This window comes from Melospiza georgiana, chromosome 5 (assembly GCF_028018845.1).
Source record: "Melospiza georgiana isolate bMelGeo1 chromosome 5, bMelGeo1.pri, whole genome shotgun sequence".
In the NCBI taxonomy this organism is placed as follows: Eukaryota; Metazoa; Chordata; class Aves; order Passeriformes; family Passerellidae; genus Melospiza; species Melospiza georgiana.
The window spans coordinates 54086674-54105808 of NC_080434.1; the positions used below are offsets into that span (position 1 = coordinate 54086674).

General features: G+C 41.3%; 1 protein-coding gene across 1 annotated transcript in view; it reads right to left on the minus strand.

The window, feature by feature from the left end:
* FAM193A (family with sequence similarity 193 member A) overlaps window positions 1–18152 on the minus strand; it is a 76938-nt gene extending 58786 nt beyond the window's left edge. Inside the window, exon 1 of the mRNA XM_058024073.1 lies at window positions 18095–18152. The gene's annotated coding sequence lies outside the window, so the exon portion shown is untranslated. The remainder of the gene's footprint in view (window positions 1–18094) is intronic.
* Between the last annotated feature and the right edge of the window lie 983 nt (window positions 18153–19135).

Consider the following 19135-nt stretch of genomic DNA (forward strand, 5'->3'; position numbering starts at 1 on the left):
AGCCACATGCTAAAAAAAGGCACCAAAAGCTAATAATGAACACGATTTAAGCATTCATTTCCCAAGTACAATGAGCAAAGTGCTCTGAGCAGGTAGTTAAAACACCCCAAAATTCTCTCAACTAGCCCTGACAAGTAACAACCATGCCTATAAATTCTTTTCCAAGTCAGTTAGAGCTTTAATCTGTTGTTTCAACTTCAATACTGAACATGTAAAATTAATAGGATATAAATAGAAATAGAAACATGTAAAATTAATAGGATTACACAAAACCAACCCAACTCCAAGATGTGCCTTATGAACAGTAGAAAGCATTAATCCAAAGGCAAGTTTAAGATGTGTAAGAAAGACAACATCTAGGAATTATCTACCTGACTGTGTAATTTCCATGCTACAACTGCAGATGCCCTACTCCAGGAATTATGTTACAAGAAAATGGCCTCACTTGTTAACTGTTAAAGGGTTAAACATACATCCTTCTGACAGAAAAATCTCATAAAGCATTAAGTAAAGGCACATTCTGGACATGGGAGAGGCCATTTTCCAACTGATTCACCAGTGCAATTTCTAAAAGTAGCCATGTTTTTCCCTCAACAGAAAAAAAGAAATGTCGGGCAAATTACATATGCTGTACTAGGATATGATACTGACAGTACAAGCCAGAGAAATTCTCTATTTCTAAGCCATTTCAATTCTGCAAAAATCAGCATCAGTAAGAAGCAGAGTCCGAGTTTTAATAGTTAAGAGCAATCAGCAAAATGACCGAAGATGCAGCAAGTTAGCCTTAACATCAGAACTGCATTGAAAGGCTGCGTTTCTAATAAATCATTACAAAGTTAATAAAACTCCAAGTTAAGCTAATAGCCACACAAGATTAGTCCTTCTACTTCATTATCCTCAAACTGCCAAGCTCTCAATGCTCACCATACCCTCATATATCACATCACTTGGTAGTTTCTCCTGGCCACATGAAATACACTGCTGAAACACAACACCTGGTTTGCTTCAAGCACCACCATGGGAGGAAGCAGACATTTACTGAATTAAATGAGGAAACATGTAAAGCTTGAGGTCTTTTGACCCAAATTTACTGCTGCAAATCAAGAATCAGAGATCAGAGTGTCCAAGGAGTCTGTTCAGCTACCCCTCACCAAAATGCAAACATGTAAATGGCAGGAAGATAATGATTTCAACACACACAGAAGGAACTAAAAAAGAAAGTGGCATCTCCAAAACTTTCATCTGGAATGTTCCCTGACCCAAGGATGAAAAGGTACAATGATACAGTAAGACAAATTTATGTCTTGTACTGGACTTGTAGGAACATTTGCCTGTATTTCCTATACTGAGGGAGATTACAAGGAAAACATACAGGGCCCATAGTTCTACATTACAGATTCTTAGAAACAGGTTTTGAGATTTGGATTGTGGGGTTTGTTTTGGGGGGGTGAGGCATTAAGGAGAAGCAGGAGGCAGCTGAACCAAGACATCTGTGACTGTTAAGTCTTTAAGGCAATTCAATGGGAGACTGCAAAAGACAAAGCCAAGTAAACAGCTGTACCAGACAAAACACCATAAAGAACCAGCTGTATCCTGGCCCTACTTGGGTGCATACGGCTCCAGATGTTCTTTGCCTCTTTCAAACCCAAGAAAATAAAAGCTGCTCAAATGTCAATCACCACATTGGCCGCCCTTTATGGAAACTACTAACAACAACTGAGAACAAACAGGAAGCTCCCAATCAGCTCTCCACACCCCAACACTGTCAGGAACAAACTCTCCTTGCAGACAACCCCACAAATTTGAAAATGCTATCAAAGGACAGCTTTGGCTTCTCTGACCATGTGATGAGGATCTGCTGGCAGGTGACATTACAAGGAATTCACACACAAAAAAAGCCTTCCCTGGTTGTCAGCTTGAGGGAAGACTGTTTTTCACCAGGATGATGAGCAAAACATTTGCTCATCACTAGGATGATGAGCAAAACAAAAGATGATGCACCAGAGCAAGAGCCTCGAAGTAAGCACAAGTAATTATTCACAAAAGTAAATTTCATAAATCCAAGTAACCAATCTATCAGTCTTAGACAAATGCACACTAATGTACAAAGCACAAGAAAAGGAGTTAGAATTCTCTGAATGGGAATAACACAATGATCTACTCCATAAGAATCCTTTTCCCACTGGAACACTAACAGAAAAAGGATCCAGTCAGTTCACCAAAAAACACAACAAACACCTAAACATGCAAACAAAAACCCAAACCAAACAAATGCTGAGGACTGTTATGCCCTATACCCAAAGGATACAAGCATCACAAATGCAGAGAGAGGTATCCTGCCAGTCTGCAACTAATAAAAAGGAAAGCACATGAGCGCTATCAAGCTGCAAGCTTACCACAGACCATCACAAAAAGGCTAACAGACAAATATCCTTTCTGAAAGGGGAAAAAAAAAACCTGTAATACTTTTTGTTACAAAGAGATAAGAATCTAGGCATCTACTGGGAATGGATCAAGGAACGTTCATTTTTAAAACACAGAAAGCAACTCAAGACACTTCCTTTAGCTGTAGCAGCAAGAAAAAAGTATTTGACAGTAAACAATAAGAGTTTCACTGGAAGTGAACCATCAATTCAATGGTTACTGAAGAGGGAAAGGAAGGAAGAATCGCAAGAGACAGATTTCACATCACTGAGAGCTCACAGATGACAAGTCTATGGGAAGGAAGAGTTAATTCTCAAATGACACAATAGAAACAAACAAATTCAAGAAAACCAAGCACAGCAAGAGAAAAATGACTCAGAAAAAGCACATATGAATGCAGCAGCAAGCATAACAATGGCAAGAGAATAAGAGGGACAAATATGAAAGGCTAAAGGCACAAAACGAAAGAATTCTTACTTAACAGCTTGAGGCTACTAAGAAATCATTCTATCAGTATACTACTACTACTACTAGAATTTCTCCATTACTGAATGAAGAGAGAAAACATATTGATGAAGAACAACCCTCAAAGAGATCAACTACAAGCATGTGACCAGCACAATTAGCACAAGTAAATGAGTAAAAATATCCACCCAGAATCAACTGACTATTGGAAAGAGCCATACTTATATTTTTTCCAAGTAGCTAGATCTGATAGCATTCAAGAAACTTCCTCAGGAAATCCTTTGAGCCACCTCAAAATCAATAATCCTATATTTGAAAACTCATGGAGGATGTCTTAGATAATTAGTTTAGAAAGAGGTGAACTATTTAAACCCTTTATTTAAAACAAAGAAACAACCTCATTCCTCAAATAAAACCCAACCCTTCACAAAAAGAAATAAACAGACAAAAAAACCTCCAAAAACTGAAGGAGAAAAAAAAATAGTGAAGGGAGAAACACCTGAGGAATAGACTGTCATCAGTTCCCAGAAAAGTTAAATATACCCAAACAATCTTTTTAAGCACTTAGATGACATGGAGAGAAGGAACAGCCACCTTGATTATGTCAAAGCAGTAAAATTTACTTCAATGAAAGATTTACACAGAGGAAGAAGAATAAATGTCATGATTTACTTGATTAATGTCTTTGACAGCCTTAAGTACTGAAACTTTCTCATGACCAAATTAAATAGCAGGATCTTGACAATTACCACAAATTTCCAAATAGTCCTAAGTGACTATATGCAAAAGAGGAGTCAACAAGGTCAGGCTGATGGAAAGAATGAATGCTGCCTTGGGATGCATAGCTTATGTGACACAGGACATAATCCTTTCACCTAATACTGCTCCTCAGAGTCTCAGAGGGACAACTGCAAGTCACTCTGAGCACAGGTCTTGGAGCCAGACAGGAACAGATGGAGAAAAGCCACAACAGAACTACCACCAGACACAGACAATATTATTATTATTACCATTATTATTATTATTATTATTATTATTATTATTATTATTATTATTATTATTATTATTATTATTATTATTATTATTATTATTATTTCCTGCCAGGAAATGCTGAGAGAACTGAGGACACCAACCTTACTCACCAAAGCACTGAGGAGAGAGAAGAGTCACTTCTCTCCATTCCCTGCAAACAGAATAAGCAACAAAGTGTTTGAATTGCAGCAAGGGAGAATTCTATGCAATAGAAAATTAACAGCAAAGTAGCTAAGACTCAAAATAGGCTGCTTGGTGAGGTTGTGGAGTCTCCATCAAAGAGGTCATTTTAAGAGCAAGTTAAACAAGTAACAAAAAGTAGAATCAGTACTGTCTCCACTGGGCAGAAGACAGATGAATGAGATAAAAATAAGCATGGAAAAAACCTTGAAGTTAAGACTTTAGAGCACTGATAAGAGATTGTGGAATATTATAATCAACTTTGGTGTCAGATTTAAGGAGATGGTTTACAAAGACGGCTGCTTGGATTTTTGTCTACTTCCTAGAGTGCAATTAAAAACCCCAAAACAACAATGACCAAAATAACCCAAACAAACAAACACAAACAAAAACAAACAAAACCCAAAACCCACACCATAAAATGATCTCTAAAGAAAATCAATTGCATTCCTCTGACAAATCATCTCCTTTTAATATGTATCAAGGTATAGATTTACAAATACTAATGTGCTTTAATATTTTAAAAGAAGATTAAAAACTCAAGAATTAGTGGAGTCTACCTGATAGGATTCACAGAGGGAAAAACCAGAGGCAAAAAGCTCAACTCCCCTGGAAGGTACACAGCTCCTGATACCCTGTGGTGGTCAGACTACCTGCCTGCTCAATGCCTGCTCACAGTTACCCACACACATGATCTCTCTCACAAGTGCTCAAATGAAAGAGTGATTAGGAAAATGGAAAAATAACAAAGTCTAATTAGAAGGATAAATCCCCCCACAGTGGGACACAGACATCCTTTCTGCCTCTCCCAGCCCTGTTCATGGCAGTATAGTGGAGCTGGAAGCCTAACCAGTGTAATTTCCAACTAGCTCAAGAGGTCTGAGCACAAGGACTGGTTTTCTATAAAGAGGAGCTACCAAGATCCTTCCTGTTCAATAGTGTCAGTCAAATTTTGCTTAAGAGGAAAAGAATCCCAAGAGCATATTGGAAGGGCAGGCACAACAGGTGCCAGAAAGACATCTTCCAGTGACCCTCTCATGCTTTAGCAATAGGAATTTGTGCTCCACTAAACTCCAGTAAAGTCCACTAAGCAGAAACACCTACGAAAGAAATAATCATCCAACGTAAAACCTTTCTGATCATGTAGTAACTTTCATTAACAGATTACTGCTAGAGCTATGCAAACTCTCTCATGTCACAAACACCACTTTATGCAATAGTCATTTTGGTGAAAAAATTAAGACAAGGACAATTTCTAGTCATAAATAAAGTCTTAAAGGCATCAATAAAGGCAGTCCATTGCATCAACTATTTCTTGCTGATCATGAGTTAATACCAACATGAAAAAAACTTTTCCTGTAACTTTGAAAAGTTAAACTACTCAAGCATACTATACAAAGAATATATTTGTGGCAGAAGTGTCAGAGACAAGACAATGCAAGCAAAATAAAACAGTGAAGACTAATTTCCTGCTATAAAAAAGAAGGAAATACATGAGTAACAAAGAAACCACAGGAAAAAAAATTCCATCAGACAAATTCATCCCTTACTTGGGAAAACAATTAAAATGTAAAAGTACAATTATTTGGGAATTATTTTTTATTATTAGGACAATACCTCACATAATGAGGGTTGGAGTGGGAGTGTTGATCTGCTGGAAAGTAGGAAGGCTCAGCAGAGGGATCTGGACAGGCTGGATCAGTGGGCCCAAGGCTCTGGGGTTCAACAACAAGTGCCAGGTCCTGCCCCTGGCTCACAGCAACCCCTGCAGTGCCACAGCTGGGCCAGAGTGGCTGGAAAGGGACCTGGGGGTGCTGGGTGAGAGTGGCTGAACACGAGCCAGGTGTGCCCAGGTGGCTAAGAAGGCCAATGACACGTGGGTTAATTATTATTAATTAAATCAAATTAAAATTAAATCAGCAGTGGTGTGGCCAGCAGCACCAGGGCAGTGACTGCCACCCTCAGCACTGAGTCCTGGTGTTCAGCTCTCACTACAAGGAAGTTACTGAGGTCCAGAGGAGGGACAGGGAGCTGGAGAGGGGTCTGGAGGATAACTCCATGAAGAGTGGCTGAGGGTGCTGGGGGTGTTTAGCCTGGAGAAAAGGAGGCTCAGGGGTGATGTTACTGCTTTCTACAACTCCCTGACAGGAAGCTGTAGCCAGCTGGGGCTCAGTCTCTTCTCACAGGCAACCAGCAACATGAAATGGCCTCAAGCTGTGCCAGGGGAGGTTTAGGTTGGACATAAGAAGGAATTTCTTTGTGACAACAGCTGTTAAACATTGGAATGGACTGCCCATAGAAGCGGTAGAGTCACCATCCCTGAAGGCACTCCAGAAATGACTGGACATGGCACTTAGTGCTATGGTTTAGTTGACATGGTGGTGATCAGTCAAGGCTGGACTCCATGATCTCAGAGGTCTTTCCCAACTTAATTGACAATGGGATTCTGTATCCTCCATTTTGTAACATTGTACACTATTTACGTGCTATTTCTCTAAGCTAAACCCTCATGGAAAAAGCTCATGATCAGGACGTTGATTTGTCTCAGGATTATCACAAATAAGAACAGGGTTAGGAATAAATTTCTTTGACTTTTTTTTTAGTGTTTTCAGTGCAAAGGAGGTTTAACACCAGTTAGGATCTTCTGGACTTCAGCAGAGGAGACATAGCCTACCATGGACTTTTGCAGCTTAGTTGTCAAATCATCAGTAACACCTTACTGACTGAGGATGAGCCAATCTGACCAACAGGTAACACCAACAAGTGCAACCCACTGACTTCAGAGCTTGTTTCAAAACTGGCTTCACATTTAAACAAAGCCTCATTTCTGCAACCTTTAAAAGCCACAAAGGCATGCACACATTCAGACTTCTGTCTGAACATTCTACTTAAAGAATAAATTACCACAGGCGATTTCTAGCAAGGTTTTTACAAATTTCTAGGGATCAGAACAATCCCCTAAATCTTACACAATCACTAGATTTTTTCACCTGAATAAAAATTAAAACATAGGCTCAGAATTACTTTAAATATTGACAGAAGAATGTTCCTCTCCATTTTTTACGATGCAGCCATCAAGTTTACAAAAAACATACAACAAGCAGCCTAAATCATATTCAGCGTGTAATTGTCATAATTTCTGCATAATTCTGAAACGCAGTAAGCTAGGTCACCAATGACAGCACTTCTGAAACATTAAATAATAATTAATCTTTAACTTAGTTACTATGCAATGTTTCTTAGTACAAAGTTCCATACCCTCCTACATAACGTTTCAAATCTCTAGTGTATACTGTAAAAGTATGGTAGCCTGTTGTCCAGAGAGAAAAATAACTGTATTTTTTTCCTTTGAAAACATAAAAATCTTTCTGACAGCTTTTTTTGTATCTAAAAATTATGGAACTTAAACTTTGTCCACTTCCATTCCTGTGGCTCAGACTATTATGATGCTAAAAACTCCCAGCCTAGTCAGCTTCAGGCTGTGCTGCAAGCTGTCTCCAATCACAGCAGACACCAGCACAATTCCCTGCAGACTCCCTAAAAAGAAGTGGAGAATGACAGTATAGTGGAGCCAAATCTTGGGAATAGCCAGGAAAAAATGTGAAGATAAAATAAAGATGATCACACAGATAAAACTGCAAAGTTTTCTTTGACGGTAAAGGAGAGTTCTGTCTCTTGCTGGATGACAAACTAAAACCTTAATTCATTTGAAGCCTATTCCAGTAAAGATCTGGGTTTCAACTATACATTAGCTACAGCCACATATATAAGCTAAAGCCATGAAAACAAAATTGTGAAAAACTTCTAGTGAACCTCAGCTAAACCACCATCTGTTGTGGCAGCAGCTTATTGAAGATAAGCAGCCTGGAAGCATTATGGCAATTAAGAAATCTTTTGGTCATTAACTCCACACCAATTAAACACTAAAGGCTGGCAGAACCGTACTGTGACTCAGAACTGCTTTTTAAGGTGAACTCTTCTGTTTCCTGCGACTGGTTTCAGGATGAGACACAGTGTGGCAAAGAACCTTTAAATATTTTCCCAGGTACTTTCTCCATTGGCAGCCCACATGTATGTGTGTTCTCCTACACAAAAATAATTTCCATGCACACATACAAAATATTACTTCATTTCTACACTTACATAGCAACCTCTTTAACCCATATTCAAAACCACCATGTTCCAAAAAGCCTCATGCACATTAGCTCACCATGAGCTTTTTCCTTGAAGGCTTACCATGAGCTTTTTCCTTGAAGGCTTAACACATTCTCACTCATGCATCTGCCCATGGAAGTGTCTCTGGGCTTGCATCATTAGTGTTACCCAAATTCAGAGTGTCATATCTATCTCAGTGAAATATTCCCTACAACACATTTGAAATTGTCAACTGTTAAGTTTAATATAGTTGCAGCACTTGAAAGAGATTTCCTTAACTTCCTTTAATATTTATAAACTAACAAAAGTCTGCCTATTACAACATGTTTTTCTCAAGGCATTTTTAAATTAAACTACCAATCTCAGTGGAAAAAAAGCACCTAATAGTAGAAATACCTGACCTACCTACTCAGCCTCAAGAAGAAAAGAAGACAAAGAATACATCTTATCAATGTCTATAAGCATCTGAGAGGAGGATGACAAGCACATGGAACCAGGTTCTACTCAGCGGTGCCAGGCAATAGCACAAGAGGCAAGAGCTGGAAACTGATGCACAGAAGTTCAACCTGAAAAGAGCTTCCTCTCTATGCAGGGGACTGAACCCTGGAACAGGCTGCCCAGAGATGCTGGATTCTTCCTCATGGGAGATATTCCAGAACTGTCTGGAAACCACCTGTGCAAGGTGCTCTAGGAAGACCCTACTCCAGCAGGCAGGTGGGACCCGATGACCACACCAGTGGTCCCATCCAACTGCAGCAATTCTCTGTAAAATTCAATGTCATCATCACCTCCCTAGCTTAGAAAGACTTCTGCTCTGAGAGCTCAAGCTTTTATTTCTGCACAAAGGGAAAGAAAGAAAGAAAGAAACCAACAAACTCAATAACATCCCACCACCAAAAACCAGAAAACAAGCTTTGGCTTAAAAAAAAAAAAATCTTTGTTTAAAACCTTAATTATTTTAGCCCCAAAATACAGAAGAAATCAAAGTTTGTAGTGCCCACAGTTAGTGCACTGACTTCAACCACATCAATACACAGCTGTTTGTACTAGGTCTCTCTCTTTGAAAGAAGCCTCAAAGAGAGAAGTGGGTGGCAGAGTGTATTCAAGTCTGGCACCCCTGCCTAAAGCCACATCTTTTGCCTCTAAGGAGCCATCATTGATGCAATTTGACAGCACAAAGCTGAAAGCAGAACAGGAGTCAAGGTAGAGCCTGACAACACTTTACAACACTACACGTACACTGCATAATATGATTCCCAACCTATTGCAATGCTACACATGATGAAATATCCCCTAATACACAGACTTTAGAGTCATGGCTTGTATTAATTAACAAACTGCTTTCAGCAAAGTTATTCAACTGACAGCCTTCTTTTCCTTCCCTCACTTTACAATCCTGGTATCATGAAAGACATTCAAACCTGAGGCACATGACAAAATTCAAAACACAAGTCTACATCATGCCATGTTTTTTAGCTAGTGCATTCAACAGTCTGTCCTTCTTTCTTGAACTCAACTGTCCACTTCAAAAGGCCAAGCATATTTCATGTACCATCAACAGTGCCTGCCCTTTTACAGTCTTCTCCCCTCATTCACATTAACTCATCTCCTACTTCATCCAAGAGGAAAAAAACTCACATTTTAGTCTTATTCTATCCCTCTAAAGATCCCACCCTCATTCACTACCCACAGACTTCTGTTAACTTACCAACCCTGTATCTGCTGCCTGCTTCTTCTCACATACAAGGAGAATAAAAGCAGAGCAAACAAGACCAGTCCCCAAGAAAGCAGTGTTTTTCTACAAAAAAGGTGCTGCTTCAGGTTCTTGTTCAGATGTGAGTCTAGCTGGCAAATATCCATGTTTAGAGCTCCTGTTGGGCTGGTGGGCAGAGCTCAACACTAACACTGAGTTATCCTGCACTAGCTCTGGCAGCAGCCAGCCCTGCCAGCACACAGCTGTGCCAAGCCCACCTGAGAGGCAGCTGACTGCCCTAAATCCAGATCATATATTAGCTTAGATAACCATTTTTTATAAAAGCTGGTCAGGAGATAGATAGTCCTAACACAACATGCCATATGCATTTCCCCTCTTCTCAATAGCTTTATGAGTGTTATAATTGAGATTCCCAGTACTGTAAAACCTCCTTGAGCTCCTGATGCTGCAGAGAAACGTGCCTACTAACTCCTTACTTTCCAGTACCCTTTCTGAAGACTGACTTTAGAGGTTACTTCTGCTATGCCTGCAGATTCCTAAAGGAGATGAAACCTTAAGGAGGAAGTAAGAAGATAACCATACAAAAAACATATCTCAATTAATTCACTGCTGTCAACAGAAGATTAAGTAGGAAAACCCTTTGAGTGGGGTTCAGTTGCCAGGGTCTTTATTCCTAATTCATAAAATTACAAATAGTTATGATTCCATGGAGCCCTTGACATTTTTAAATGACAACTACTAGAGTTAACTTATCAATCATTTGGTATTATCATTTAATACCAAATATCAATCACTAGAATTTTATATTCTAGTGATGCATGCATATGTTAATAGGCCATGTCTACAGCACATGTACAGGTTTGTGACATAAACCAAACACTGCCCAGTTCTCTACACAGTTTGGTCTTGCTTTAAGTAGAGAAGCTACTATTTCCAAAAAGAGCAACAACTGACTGAGGAATCCAAGTGAGCAAAGCTGAAAGTGCAATGCAAGCCATGACTAAACAATCACTTTTGATACTGTAGGCATAATTAATATCTGGAAGAATAAAGAAGGGCATCTGAAAATTCAGATCTAGAACAGTGATGTGTTCTGTGCTGCCAGCCAGACACTTCTGTGCAGCCTGCTACCTTTCCCTGGAGAAGAGAAGAAACAGCTATTTAGAGCAGCAAACACTGCCCCAACAGCTGATCACATCCTCCATCTGTCTGCAGCTCAACACAGACCACTGAACTGCTGCCAAAGCAGTTAAAGAAAAAAAAGCCAGCAGCTTTTTCCTACGAGCAACTGTCATTCAGGAACCCTCCCAGAAATTAGTCCTCACTGCCCATTGCGGCTCCTCCTGGACCACAAGAAATTCACCTCCCACAGGCACATTCTAAGAGGAGTAAGAGATGAGCCCATAAGAGAAGCCCTCAAGTCCAGATGCCGTAAGTGACAAGCTTGCTCAAGATCCAGGCAGTCCACAGCTCTGGACTTCAAAATAATTACATTTGTGACCTTGTAAAAACTTAATTATTTACCTGGGTGGTGGTTGTCTCATGTTTTTGAACATCCTTTGCAAGTAACCACCTGTCAAAGCTACTACAAGCCAGTTCAACATATTAGTGTGCGAAAGGAGGACTAATATAAAAAACAACTACTGTGCATGAGGGCTTTGTGACCTTCCACAGTAAGTAACAATACAGAGGCACCCACAATCTATTGTGGCTTGTTCCCCTAGGCCTGAGGAGAGACTGTGTATAGGAATATTTCATGGAAGCACACAGAGATTTTCTGAAAAATGTACAATGAAGTCATCTTTTATTTCCTCCTTATAATGATCAAAGTTACTCTTTAAGATTTAAGATATGACCTAAGGGGGGCTTGTATCAAAACCTATTTGAGCTCCAACTTTTTTGTTTTTTTAAGAGGAAGAAACCATAACTGAGTAGGCAGGTAGAGGCTAAGCATGGCTTCCTACGCAGGTTTTTCACCTTATCCAACTTCAGCACTCAGCTTGTACCAAAATGTCTCCAGGCTCCCTTCAATAAAGAGTGGAGAGAGACAGCCCCTCTAGAGAGTGGTGCAGAACAGGAACTGCCTCTCAGATGCCTGAGCAGGTTCTAGCATTGCTAGGAATTTTGAGATGGAGAGAACTATCTTTGTGGCTTTTACAAAAGAAGGGGAGCTGATTATTTAAGAACATGGTTAAAGTTCCCACCCCAAGGAAGTTTCTCACCAGTCCAACATGAACAACTTCAGTTCAACAGCTTAGAAGCGGCTCACAGGCTGCCCCATTAATATTCCCCCTAAAATCCACTTTGCAAAACAGTGCCTGGACTAACTTCTGCATCACTAAAGCAGCTGTACATCCTCTATTAAAAAAGTAAATACCAAGAGAATATTCAGGAAAAAATATTTACCTCAGGTAAACGCTATGCTGCTCAGATGTATCTCTGATAGTATTTCTCATGTGTTTCCTCACAGGGGAGGAGGTGAAGGTCAGTAATGTCATAGGCTGCCTTGAATTTTTACAACACAAAATTAAATAATTGTTGTGTCAAAAAAAGGGCCTATTTATTCTACTGCATTCTCAGAAAAGCCTCAATTTAGGCAGTTCCTGTATTACCATTAAGAGTAACATCATAAATGTCATTTCCCTGTTGAACTCTTCATTTGCAGCAAAGAAGGAACTGAACTGCAGTATTCTTTGAGACATTTAACTAAAATATTTCATTATGTTTCATTATCCTAGGAAAATTCCACATATGGAATATTCTTTCTCAAAACAGACCAGTCCACAGCTACCTTAGTCACTATTAAATTAAAAAAAAAAAATACCACAAGGAAAATGTAGGGACTGTTTCCATTACCTTAATAAATGGGGATATGTGACCTCCCTTCTCATCAGTGAAGGAGCTCCAATAAATATTAAACCTTCTTTGATTACTCAGATCCATACAAACCTAGAACACTGCCTAGCACATCCATGAAGTCCTGCACATCTTAAGCAAATCAAGTTCATTTCCCAGTTATTTCTCCCAGTCACATCTCCACAATATGTCTTCAGCAGGTCTGTATTTGCTCAGGACCACCCTTGTTAAACACACATAGCAAGGTCTGAACAATACTCTCATAGGCACCAAGCACCACCAAACTGAATTTCCAGATCCTCTCAGGTCTCCTTGGCAGGCAGAAGAGAAGCTGACTGGATCTCCTGTTGTAAAGGAGAAAGCATCCAAAGACTCCCCCCAAGATGAGATACCACTACAACAGGAAAACTTCCATAACCAAGAAAATTATGCAGTATTAAATAATTACATAAAGCTTTACGTAATGTTTGGGGGCAAAAAATTTACAGGATAAGAACCCTGGATATTCCCATCAATATATACCTACTTCAGAACTAACTTTTCAAACTAATCTAGTTCCAAATTAAATCACCAAGGTTTTGCCTCCACAATCAGGAAACAAAAGGGAGGAGAGGAAGGGAGTCACTATGTTTTTTAGAGTAAAAATATTCTCTCTCTCAATCTCTCACATTTTGCATCCAATACAGCAAGGAGAAAAAAAAATTCTCTGCCTTCACACTTGGAATTAAATGTCTCCTAACAAAGGCAAAGGAGGATCCTTAGCTGATACAGATTAGACACCGCTGAACCAGATGCCATAATTTTCAGACACACTTTTGATATTTTGGTTGCTTCATTTAACAATTCACAACCAATTATTGTCATTATCAGGTGAGCATGATTTTGCAGGTGCAGGAGGTGGGGGAGAAATGCACTGCTCAGGGACTTGATATACATCAAGGTCATGAGTACACACAGGCACTCTCTTCCCAGGAGAAGCATTACGAGATCTGACCCAGTCGCTGGTTCTGTGCCTCTGGTCTCAGGTCTATTAGCTGAAAAATGCCTTAACTGAGCATGGGAAGAAGCTATGAAAGAGCTAATAATGTCAATGTTATGCAACCACTAAGCTTGTTTTAAAGTTTGAAATGTTCTGTTTAGATTCTGTTTCTAAATTAGCAAGTTAACTCAACCATACCATCTAAAGCAAATCCTAATAGTTTTATCCCATTCTGTCTCCTTTTATTACAAAAAGCAGAGCATAAGCTCTTCAGGGCAGGCACTGCATGTCTATTACAAAAAAAAAAGTGAACTACCTTTAATCAGAGGAAGAAATTTACTACCTGACTGTCACAAAGGCTTGTTTTTCTTCAAATCAGTGTTTATAAGTACTGGCCGCCTCAGGAGCAGAGGTTAGAATACTGTTTTATTAATTTGAATTTATCTAGTTTACCTGAACCTTGACAAAAATTGGCCAAAAGTAGTTTGCTTTTGGAGAGGAAGCCCTACATAAAAGCACAAAAGTTAGCTATTTGCTGAACTTCTGAGCTCCTGACAAAGCTCCTTTTCTGAGTGTTTGAATCATGGAAGGGGAAGAGAGAACAGGGAAAACCTGAAATCACAAATCAAACATACATATCACTAAAACACAATGAGCTACAAAGCTGCTGAAGAAATTGGCAATGTACATTCTGCTATGTATAAAATCTCTGTTTAAAAAGCAGTACCTCGTAATAAAAAAAAAAGTCTGCTGAAGTATTTTATGAAATTCTCAAAGAGCTCTCCAATGTAAGAAGATTCAATACATTACTACATTTGACATACAATACTTTGAAAAATGCAAGTGAGAGAATTGTAAAATGGCTACTAAATTATTCCCTTTAATAACACAAGATTGGTCAGACCTGTAACAAAAAGTATTTCTGTAGCTGATCAGCTACTGACACACCACTCTTCCCCCTCCAAAATACCTGAACATACTAATGAATAGCCAATTTTGCTATAGTATATGTATGAATTATGCAGTGGTTGCTAGAGATAATCAAATGTCACTCACAACATCAATAATCCAACTGTCTGTCAAAAATTCATAGGATCCAATTAAGAAAGCCTGATACAATGCATTACTGAATTAAAACCAAAACAGAACAGAAAGCAACATCTATTTCTATAAATACACATATTAAAAAGAAAAAATCCTAGAGAAGTCCTGCAGCAGCACTGGACAACTAAATGTCTTGGTTTCCAGTTCCAGTTAAAGTTGACACAGTTACAGGTTTTCAAAACTGAGACTCCTTGCACTGCTACAATGCCAATGCACCCTTAACTTCACTAGCACTCCAAAGCATCTAACAGGGCCTCAGAGGATGAACTCAGATGCTACAAAGCATGTGCATGGAATAACATTCCTTCCAGGAAGATCCCGTTAGGAGTTGCCCACTTGCATCCCAGAACAAGACTCAGCATGTACTCTAATGCAGAATTTAGCCTATAGTCTTCAAAAACCCTCCAGATAAGATGTATAAAAACAGCAATTCAAATTTATTTGTTAGCTCTAACAGGGTTAGCTGGAATTTCAATGCTGGCACATGAGCTTTTAGTCTGAACCATAAATACATTCATTTTTAAACTACAGTCAACCTGTTTTATAAAGGAGGTTCAAAGTATACATTATCCTGAACAATTATTGACACACAAGAATGTGCACCACACACAGGATTATTCATTTAACATCCTGTTTCATTCTTTTAGACAAGATTTGCAAGAATCACCTAACAGAACACAATTAGAAAAATGTGCCCACCCCACCCAGAATGGCTGCCCTAAAACCAGGTAAGTGACAAAAGCTGGAAACTCCATGAGAGCAATGAGAACAAGTAGAACACACACCTTTTTAAAAATTAAATATTTAAGTTAGTTCACGAGAGAACTGGTTGATGATTTCTCTTACCCACCAAAGGGAACTCCACATTATTCTGGGTAAGATGAAAGTAAAGCAAGTCTGGTTACTACTTTGCAGCTATGAGTGCGTTGCTTACTCTCCATTCCGCCAAAACAAACATTGCACCTAATTTAGAACTGATCTGTCCTGCAAAATACAGTTTTCCTTCTCAACTTCATCCAGAAAAAACATCTGCTAGTCTTTCACTCAAAAAACCAAGTCTTGTTTTGACCATGTACTTAAACTACCAAATTTTAACACACCATTAAGGTGATCCTATTCTCACATCAGCAAGAGTCATGCAACTTTAAGATTTCACCTTTGCAACAAGATTATCAGCAAATTTTTAAGTACTGGCAATTTTCATGTCACAACCATTGGAAAGCTATTGAAAGTGTCAAGAAAGAGGTCACTGAAACCACTATGGAGTAAGCAACACCAACTTTAAAGCAGCATTATGGGGTATAAGCATTTACCTTCCAAGAAACTGAGCACAGGGATTTACCTATCCTCAAAATCTCATTCTAACATGCTTGCTGTTTGACTGAGCAACATCTGTGCTGCAGGTGTATTCTAGTTTAACTAACTAATCTGTTTGTTTAGCTGACTTAACTCCCCACTTGCCCATCAGTCTTCAGAATCCCTTGTATCACACTACAAATGGAAACATTTGACAATTCACATACACATCTAAGAGTAGAGGCAAAAAGAGACCAATTAAGACAAAGTCACAAATGCATTAAATCATATGTTGTGTACACTTATAAAAGTATGAATAACATGTAAGCAAGTGTAATAGAAAAATGCATTCTCCCAAAAATGTAGTGCTGAAACACAGTACTTAATTTTCAAGACATGACATACTTTCAGAGAGATTTTATTTGGAACTGCCTAGTCTGAAAGAAATAAGGAACACAAAGTGAGCAGACTAGCAATGATTTTGGCTTTTAAGATCAATTTCAGGAAGATCCCATACAGTCTGATGAGAACCAAAGTTCTAGACTACACATAACCACAAGCCACAAACATCAAAATATTGGGGGTAATGGAGCCACATCAATGTCCCATCCTGAGCATCATTTCCCTGCTGGTTTTATTCCCCTTGGCATGATGATGTCTAACAATATCTAGGAACCTGTGCCTGTAAAGGCTTGTGATCTAAGACACAAAACAAAACAAGACACATCTTCCTCGTACAGGTTTAGTTAGAATAGTGTTGAGTGATGACTTGCAAAGCTGCAAATAAAAACCTGCACACCTCTTGCCATTAGGCACATCATTCTTCTGGGTATCTAAGTCACATATGGGCTACTGTCCCAAAAGGAAATTATGCATGAAGTTAAGTGTCAGATTAGGACAGACATACAGAAACAGTCAATCAAAAGTACAGTAGCCAAGTATGAAAGTGTATGAACCCAAGCTTTAAAGGGGGTGGGGGGGGGGATCAACCTACAATCACCAGATTGATTGTTGGTTGACCCAGCAAAATAGATGGGCACAAAACTACATGGAGAAAAAAATAAATCCATTTGTTATATTATGGCATTTCAGACATGCTACATCACAAAAGCCAATTCTTTCATTTCCCCTTCACGTGCTCAACAAGTTCATGAGAGCAAGAGGAAACGGAGCAGGTGGTATGACATGCACATGGAAGTCTGAAGATGCTGTCAGCAGGAAATGCTGCTGTAAATATGATACCTGAACACAAGCTCTGTGTTGATAACAAAAAACTTGAGGTAACCTTCACAAGCGAAAGGAGCATGAACTTATTTGCTCTTTTGCTACTTGAACCAAGACGACACCTTTTTAAGGGCTTGATCCTTGAGTATTTTTTCTTGGAAAAAAAAATCAGTTAAACTACACAATCCGCTCGAAAAAATTTCACCATAATATGATATAATGTAACAGATCTGAATTATTCCAAGGCACCAGAGTGCCAACCACAGTCCAAGCTACAATGAACCTCCTATGCTTAATAATGAAGTTGGCTACTGCAAAAAGGGCGTAATGGAGGTGTCTTTTTGCTTTCTCAAGGCCTGCCCGCCTATTTGTTCCATCTCCTCCATTAAGGTGAGACCCCGCGGCTGGGGAGGCCGAAGCTGCTTTCAGGACAAACCCCAGGACGCGGCGGCCCCGCGCAGCCGGCACGGCCCTTCCCCCACAAAGGGTGGGGAGCTGCGGCCGCTGCCCAGCCCCAGCCCCAGCCCCGCCGCCCCCTCCCCGCAGCCCCGGCCCCAGCCCCGAGACCCCGCCGGGGCCCGAGCGGCCCGGGGGGATGTGGCGGTGCAGCCCCGGCTGCCAGCGCGGGTGTGCGATGTCACCGCGCCCGCCCCGGCCCCGCTCACCTCGCCGTGTCCCGCCGCGGCCCCGCCGCCGCCCGGGGCTCCGCTGCCGCCGCCCGGAGCTGTCAGCAGGGCGCCCACCGCGCCCGGCGGGGCGGGGGCCGCTGCCGCCGCACCCCCGGCCTTGCCCAGCCCGCCGGTGCCGCCGCTGGGTCCCGGCCCGCCGGTGCTGCCGAGGCCGCCGCCCCGCTTGTTCTTCCGGCGCTTCGCTCCGCGCTTGGCGTCGGCCGGACTCATGGTGCTGAGACCCGGGCACGGGAGGAGGGAGCGCCGGGGAGGAGGAGGAGGAGGTGGGGGGAAGGGGCGCGGGGTCGCGCCAAGCGCCCGGGGCTGGCGAGGCCGGGCGGGGCCGGAGCTCCCCGGGCGGCGCGGGCGAAGCGGGGCTGTCACGGCCACGGAGACTCGCTCGGCCCCGGCGCCGCTGGGCAGAGTTACCGTCCAATATGGCGGACACAAGGGGAAAGTGATCCCCCTTTACGTTGGGGGGCTCCCCCTCGGCGCTGACGGGAACCGGCCACGCTCGGCACGCTGGGAGGCGTAGTTCTGCACCTCGCCGTAACGTACCACCGGTACTGGTATTGGACTACAGTTCCCAGCGTGCATCGCGACGCCCACAAGGGCGCGGCGGATGAACTCATCCGTCTCCGCGATAGCTGCTGGGAGTTGTAGTCCTCCGGTGTGCCGTTAGCCGCGCCGGCCAGCGTTGCCACCCCGGTCAAGGGACTACAGCGCCGCCCAAAAGCCATGTGACTCCTTAAAGGGGCCGCAGCGCTCGGGGATGAGGCATGAGGGGATGTTTTAGGCGCAGACTCCTGTAAGGGGTGTAAGGGGCGCACACCCCCTCCTGTTCCGACATAACACAGCCCTTAAATGTAGGGCTCTTTTGTCATACTGCCTCTGTGCAACCATCCCTCAGAACAACACAGACACCACCGCCCCCAAATCCCACACAAGGCAGGCTGAAAATGGAGGTTACACCACACGCTGAGGGCACTGCTGTGCCCTGAGGTGCCGAGAGCCACTGCCTGAGTCACCATCCCTGGA